Here is an 8,090-nt window from a genome sequence, read left to right as displayed (position 1 = left end):
TTTGAGAGGGAAACGGAATGTGAGCGGGGGAAAGGCAGAGAGAGAGGGAGACACAGAATCCGAAGCAGGCTCCAGGCTCTGAGCTGTCAGCACAGAGCCTGACACAGGTCTCAAACTCACAAACCATGAGATCACGACCTGAGCTGAAGTCGGATACTTAACCTACTGAGCCACCCAGGCGCCCCAGGAATTATTTTTTTTAAGAAGTGAGTCTTGTATTAGGCCTGAAGGCTGTATAGACTTTTCACAAGTAGAGATGGACACAAATGCGTGAGGGGATTTTGCCTTCTGCCATGCTATGGAGCAAAGCTTGTTCCTTTCCCACTCAGCCATGCAGGTTGAATTGACTAAAGCAATGGTTAGGGAGAAGCCTAGACCCCTGTTGGTGGGGCGGGAATTTGTGAGACCGTATTACACGCTGCTGAACCAGGCCCCAGACATGTTGCACAGACTTTATGGAAAGAACTCTTCTTGTGTCCCTGGATTCAAATGGAAAGTCAGCAGATGCCATCTATGGACAGAAGGAAATCCATAGGAAAGTGATGTCATAAAATTTTCAACTGCCACACTAAGATGTCATGTTGGTGCCCAAACCACTCTGAACGATGGTGTAGTGGTCCAGGTGATGGGGTTGCTTTCTAATAACAACCAGGCTCTGAAGAGATTCATGCCGACATTTGTCCTCACTCCTGAAGGCTCTGATGCAGATAAGTTCTGCACTCAAAGTGATATCTTCAGATACCAAGAGGTCTTCTGTGGCTTTGTCACTGGGCCTCAAGAGAAATCTGAGGAAGAGGTAGAGGACCTGAAGAAAGACAGCAGATACCTGAGGTGGCACCTGATGATTCTGGAACTTTCTATGATCGGACTTTCAGCAATGACTTGGAAGAACATTCAGAGGAACCTGTTGCTGAACCAGAGCCTGATCCTGAATCAGAAGCAGAGCAAGAACCTATGTCTAAAATCCAGGAGGAGAAGTACGAGCCAGTATTGGAAGAAATTGCTCCTAAGGATGTTCAGAAGAGTTCTTCCCCAGCACCTACGGACATAGCTCAGACCCTAGAGGAGGACCTGAGGACATTCTCTTGGGCATTTGTGACCAGAAAGATCCTTCCACCCAGTGGAGCTCTTGCAGTTACTGAGATCCCACCTTATGCTGTTAAAGTACCAGCTTCACAGCCTCATCTTTGGCCTAAGCCTGAATCTCAGATTCCACCACAGAAGACTCAAAGGGATCAAAGAATGTGAGAACAATGAATAAATAGTCCTCCCCAAAGGGGACATAGACTCACAGTCTGTGAGGCTGGTGAGCAAGGTGACACCGAACCCCAAAGAACTGCAAGACTCCCTGATGGTCACCAACTTTTTCATTGGACATGAAGTGGACAAATCAGGGCTTAAAGATTTTTTCCCAAGTTATGGGAATGTGCTGGGGCTATGCATTAACAGTGGCAGGAAGTTACCCAATTTTGGTTTTTTGTGTGTGATGATTCTGATCCTGTTCAGAAGACCCTCAGGGTGCCTGGGTGGCTCAGTGTATAACACGTCGTACTCTTGCTTTCAGCTCAGGTCAAAATCCCAGGCCCCTTGGGAGGGGGGCCCCTTGCCAGGCTCCTTGCTGAGCGTGGAGCCTGCTTGGGATTCATTCTCTCTCTCTCTCTCTCTCTCTCTCTCTCTCTCTCTCTCTCCCCCCTCTGCCCTTATCCCCTTTATCCCCTACTCACACACTCTCCCTCTCTCTAAAATAAATTAAATTTTTTTAATTTAAAAATTGTTTTAATGGTTATTTATTTTTGAGAGAGAGAGACAGATAGAGCATGACTGGGGGATGGGCAGAGAGAGAGGGGACACAGAATCTGAAGCAGGCTCCAGGCTCTGAGCTGTCAGCACAGAGCCCGACATGGGGCTCAAACTCATGAACCGCAAGATCATGACCTGAGCCAAAGTCAGACACTTAACTGACCGAACCACCAAGGCGCCCGTAATTTTTTTTTTCCATTAAAAAAAAAAAGAAAGCCCTTAGCAACAGGCCCGTCGTGTTCAGAGGTGAGGTCCACCTGAATGGAAGAGAAGAAGACTTGAGTCCTCTTCTGGGAAGGGGACCATTGACATAACAGCCTGCAGGGACCTGGGGGCCCTTGAGGTGGGCCGGGTGGTGGACAAAGAGACCCTTCCTGTGGAAGCAGGAGTAAGAAAGAAATTATTCCAAGGCAGTGAATACCAGAAATACCAATCTAGCTCCTGCAGAGAGGTGAATTCCTTCCACCAGGGCTCAGTATCCCAAAGTATGACCCTAGTCTATTATAAATTGCTGACGTTTGTATAATTTTACTATTTCTGTTAATGCGGTGTGCTCCCTCTCCCTCCCCTCCCTCTCCTCACCATTCAGCCATTCACTTTTTCATGGGGTGGGGTCTTAGGAAAAACAAATTTTCAAAGAAGAGAAAAAGACTAAATTTCCTTGCTTCACTTTTGCATATACACACTGGGCTTTTTGTAAATAGCCATTTCCCCAAAGGATTGTGCCTTGCTTATTGCTGACATTTGGTATGTTTCATTCATTAGAATATTTCTTGTTTTCTATGTGTTTAAATAGCCTGGGAGAAACACAGGATTTGATCAGTATTTTGAAGGCAGGGGGAAACAAAAAGAATTTTCACAAGTGGAAAGAAAGAAAAATGGCACGTTATGGGGGAGAACCATCACGAACAATACTGAGAAGGTAGAAAGGAGCATAGGGTCTTTGGGAACAAAAAGTAGAAAATCAAATGACTTGGGGGCAAATGATAGAATCGTGATTATCATCATAGAAGATAATCGGATAGTGAGGTAGATATTTGTTGCTACTGTCCTTCCAGCTGTCATCCCAACCCCTTAGTCAAGTAAAAGAATCCTTCTTGGTTGTGAATAACCCACCTTGTACTGTTCAGGAAGGAATGACACCTCCCTCAAATCAAACAGAAATTACAAAGTACAAAAATGAGCAATCAACTTGGACAAAACACGTGAAGAAACTAAAACCATTAAAAAGGCAAAAATTTTCCCCAAATTAAGGAACTGAATACTCAAGGGGGCTGAATAAATAAAACAAGATGAAGCAATCATTAGAAAAAACGCAAACATCTTCAGAACGATATGCAAGGATTTTATAGTCATAACAAATCAACTTCAAAGAAATTGGAGATTAGTTGTTTAAAAAGGAAAGAAAAAGGTTACATAGACGGACAGTTAAAGAGGGAATTTAGGAGGCTAGGTCATTAAGTGAGAAAAGTCTTTTGAAACACAGCACAAGACATACAACAGATGACTTAAAAGAGAGGATATCCACCAAATGAGGCAAATTTGAATGGAGCTTTTAAGAAAGAATTTCACTGGGGTGCCTGGGTGGCTCAGTCCACTAAGCATCAACTTCGGCTCAGATCACGATCGCATGGTTCGTGGGTTCGAGCCCCACATCAGGCTCTGCTGACAGCTTGGAGCCTGGAGCCTGATTCAGATTCTGTGTCTCCCTGTCTCTGCCACTCTCCCTCTCTCTCTCTCTCAAAAATAAATAAACACTTAAAAAAATTTAAAAAGACGCTGGAGAACAGGGAAAGCAGACCTCATATCTCTGCAAGACAGAACACAAACTAGAAGATTTTCCAGGTTGCCACACAGAAAGCAGAAACCCAAACAAAGAGCCAAAGGGGAGAGTTCATGAAGCCCAAGTCAATGAGATGTGATGGAATGAATATACAAAAGAGGAGAGATGCATGGAAAGAAAGCTTCAAGGATCTCTAGAAAAGTCCCCTTGCAACTCTGGCTGAGGACTGATCTATGCATAAGTGAAAGGAAACTTCCCAAGGTTAAGGAAAGAACAATGAATAAATAGTTGGCTGGACAATTTCCACACCTTACACAGGGCTGGGATCCGTTAAAATATCCAAAAGCGGAGTGAAATGACTTCATAATACAAGGAGGATCAGGCTAACTCCTCAGAAGGTTGTGGCTTTAATAATGATGTTAAATTCTCCCTAGACCAAAGGGAACTCTGGGCATGCCTTAACAGAGATTCAAAGTAACTTCAGAAGGATTCAATGGATCTCAAGTAACTTCACCAAATGCCATAATGCCTTTCAATTCTGTATAATAAAGGAAACAAATGAAATTCAGCACGTTATGAAATAAAATTCCCCAGGTCCAGTAAAAACTTACCAGGCATGAAAAAAGCAAGAAAATATCACCACAAGAAAATTAATCAATAGAAAAAAAGAACTGAAATGACAGTCAATGGAATTAACAATCAAGGACATTAAAACAGCTGTTTTAAATATACTCTATATGCGAGTTGGCAAACTTTCTATAGTGGGCTGGATAGTATATATTACTGGATTTGAAAACCAGATGGTCTCTGTCACAACCACTCAACTTGGCCACTGTACTGCAAAAGCAGCCATTGACAAGGCACAAATGTTCACACCAAAAACTGGAAAGAACCCAAAAAACCATCAGTTGGCGAATGGGTAACCAAACATGGTACATCCGCTTTGGGAACACTAGTCAACAATAAAATGAATAAACCACTTCGATACACAATAAAAGGGATGAATCTGAAAAAGCATTATGCTAAGTGGAAAAAAAGACAGTCTCAAAATGTTTCATACTATATGATTGCCCTTATTAAAAATTCTACAAGAGGCAGACTGTAGTGACAGAAAAAAGCATTATCAGGGTTGCCAGGGATCAGGGATGGGAAGAGGAGACTGACTGCAAAGGGTGTGAGGGAACTTTCTGGAGTCATGACCACTTTCTGGAATCAGTCTAGATCATGATTGCAGGGATGGTAACACAACTCTTCACATTTTTCAAAACTCATTAACTGTATACTTTAAAGGGGTCTATTTATAAAGTAGATTTAAAAAAAATCAACTATAGAGATGTTAGAAGTTGTCAATTTGAGAATAGAAGCATAAAGGTGGGCTTTGTAATTGACTGAAAAACACAACGGGTGCAACTGAAGAGTGAATCACCATGCTGGCAGGTAGCACCCTGGAATTTTCCCCCCAAAAGTGTATAACATTCAAAGAATGGAAAGTGTGGTATAGTTACAAAATGTGCAGTATAGGGGCGCCTGGGTGGCTCAGTCAGTTAAGTGTCCGACTTTGGCTCAGGTCATGATCTCACAGTCTGTGAGTTCGAGCCCCGCGTCAGGCTCTGTGCTGACAGCTCAGAGCCTGGAACCTGTTTCGGATTCTGTGTCTCCCTCTCTCTCTGACCCTCCCCTGTTCATGCTCTGTCTCTGTCTCAAAAATAAATAAACGTTTAAAAAAAATTAAAAAAAAAAAGAAAATGTGCAGTATAGAGCTAAAAACTCAATTTTTTAAATGTGTGTGTAAATGTATGCAAATGAATGTTAGTGGAGGGGCAGCCTGGAGGGAGGTATGCTAAAATGTTCAAGGGGAGATGAGGAGCAGAAGAGAGGAAAGGAGAGTTTTCACGTGTTGTTCTGTGTGCTAATTAGTCATTCTTTTCCCTATGCTATTCTAGAATTCACAGGAAACAACAGTGACAAAAATCAGAAACTCCAAATCATAGTTGTGATAACAGCCTGAAGCCCAAGGCCTAAAGACAGATTGAAAAGTTCTTCTCCTCTTCCTGAGCCCATATCCAGATTTCCAGTTGGCCACAAGGATCAGAGGCCAAGAAATAGGAGTGCCTTGGAATATTGAAGGTATAAGAGAGAGGTCTCAATGCCAGGCTCTTCTCTTAGAGCTCTGGCTCTATGAAATAAATGTAAAGGGCATTTGGAAGGAGAAAATGAGAGAGAGAGAGAGAGAGAGAGAGAGAGAGAGAGACAGACCTGGTCCTCAGGCTATGAGTGGCTGAGGTGGGGAGGGGTAGAAGCAGAGAAGACCTGACCCCATGGTGCCTCTTCCCAAGACTGAAGAGTGGTTCCCAGCCACCACCTTAGAATCAGACTAGTATGTCTGCTTTGGGCGAGGCATAAGAAAGAAAACATGGCACTTTCCCTTGCATAAGAAGAATAGCTAAGAGCTTGTCCTTGCCCCCATTCTACATTCCCAGGCAGGCTACCTAGTCTGCAGAGCCCTATGCAAAGTGAAAATACAGGGCCTTTCATTCAAAACCTACTAAGAACTTCAAAATGGCAGCCGCAGAACATTGAACCCCACCCAGAGCCCTCCGAGTGCCAGGTTGCTTACCCATGAAGGTGGCCCTGCCCCTGTACAATAATCGCTCTCCTTGAAAACACTGTGCTTTCTAGGCAAGCCTTCGGCCAACAAGGAATGGCTAGAGGAGAGAGATTGAGACCATGGGGGAACCTTTCCCGACACTTACTTCTTCTATGTATCTCTATCAGGCAAGATCTCCGCAGAAGCAGATGGCATCCTCAAAAAGGGGTGCTTTAAGAAGGTTTAATAAAGGGACTTTACATAAAAATGTGGCAGAATTCAGAGAGTGGAAAGCCATACCCTTCCTAGGGAAGAGAGCAAGGGGGAGGTGTGGCCCCTGGAACTCCGTGGGAGGAGCAAGGGAATGCCCTCGGCCTTCCGTGAAGGGATAAACCGGTCAAACAAAGGCACTGGGGAGGTGGGTGAGGAGAAAAATACCCCAACCCTTCTCTCCTCCTGCCCCTCGATCTCCTACCGAGGCTTCCCACTGTTGCAAGTAGAAGCCAGAGGGCAAGGGAACTGGACAATGCTACCCGGAAGGTCTGCCTTCAGGGCACAGAGCAGAAGCTCTAGAAAAGGCTTCTGCAGGCACAGGTGGAAGGTTCACAGCCTGGAACCAAGGAGACAGGAGGCCGAAGACAGCCCACAGAGTCTCCTGAAAAGAGCTGGAAAAGAATATCAAGGTAGCTTCCAGCCCACGCTAGTCACAAACATACAACGTATTCTATTTCCTATCTCCAATTAGACCCAGTGTCCAACTCAGCTCACCATGAGGGTTACACAGTGAGCACCTAACAGCACCAGAGACCAGATAATATAACGCCAGTGATGTAAAGAGGCCCCAGATTTAGACCCTGCAAACTCCCTTCCCAGAAATAAGAAAGTCAAAGCCTACATACAGTATAACGAGAGTATGACGAGGGGGAAAGGTGCCATAGGGACGATCATCTGAGAAAGCGTGAGTATAGGGGATCTCCTGATGAGCATGGCCTCTTTAAGGAATATTTAAGATGTGATAACGGCAGAGATTCCCTGTAGGTGATTTCAGAGAAGAGCAGTCAATTAAGCAATTCCAGGGGCTTGAGATCATTCTGTATCCCATAAACACCGTCAGCGTTCCCCTATGCAGTAACAATCTGTGCCGAAAAATCTAAAGCAATTACTTTTGTCCTCTCAGCCTTCTGAGCACCTCCTTCAATCAAAGGAAAGGTTAAAGCAAGAGCTAAATATGCCCCTTTGTCACCATGAGGGCAGCGCCGAGCTTGATGGAAGCATTCGTGAGGCGATTCCTTCAAGCCTTTTGGGGGCCAGGTGAAAAAGGATGGCCAATCGGGACACTCAAAAACAGCAATTGCCCAAAGAACTGGGAACAGGAACATTTGAAATCAATATCCCTTGAAAACAAAAGTGCAGCTCATTGCGTTCCTATTATAATTTGGCTTTGCCTCTGCGTTAGCCCGGAAACAGTAATGACAGTTGAGAACCATTTATTTACTCATTCTTTCCCTCACGGCATTTTGTTTTGTTGCACGTATTTTGCTGCCTTTTCATCTCCAGCTCTATGTGGGACATTTTTATAATAAAAGTCAAGGGAAAACATTTCACTTAATGCCATCTTGTAGCTGTGCGACCTCAGGCGAGCCAATTCACAAAAAAATAGCCTTTAGAAGCTAAAAATGAGTTTTGGCCCCATCTCCAAACACCCACTCTATGGATGGGACGTATAGGGGCAGGGGATAGCGAGGTCTCCAAGAAAGTGAGCCTAAGAGCTTTATCCTCACTGTATCCTCTCTAGAATCACCCCTTCCTCAGCATCACACAAATATTTGTGGTTGCCCCTGGTTTTTCCCACTCGAAACTTCCGTGACCTCATCCTGAGCTCATCCGCCTCACACTACTGCTCAGTAAAGCCCATAAAGA

The 8,090-nt window shown here is 44.3% G+C and overlaps 1 pseudogene; it reads left to right on the top strand.

The window, feature by feature from the left end:
- The first annotated feature begins 355 nt into the window (after window positions 1-355).
- LOC124510355 (ras GTPase-activating protein-binding protein 1-like) lies at window positions 356-2,217 on the top strand (annotated as a pseudogene).
- Window positions 2,218-8,090: the final 5,873 nt, after the last annotated feature.

The sequence above is a fragment of the Lynx rufus genome, unplaced genomic scaffold (genome assembly GCF_022079265.1).
Source record: "Lynx rufus isolate CCGP_SWC_20201006 ecotype Redwood Valley unplaced genomic scaffold, mLynRuf1.p SCAF_15, whole genome shotgun sequence".
NCBI classification, from domain to species: Eukaryota; Metazoa; Chordata; class Mammalia; order Carnivora; family Felidae; genus Lynx; species Lynx rufus.
Note: the sequence above shows the minus strand (reverse complement) of the source record. Positions and strands in the feature narration are given on the sequence as shown.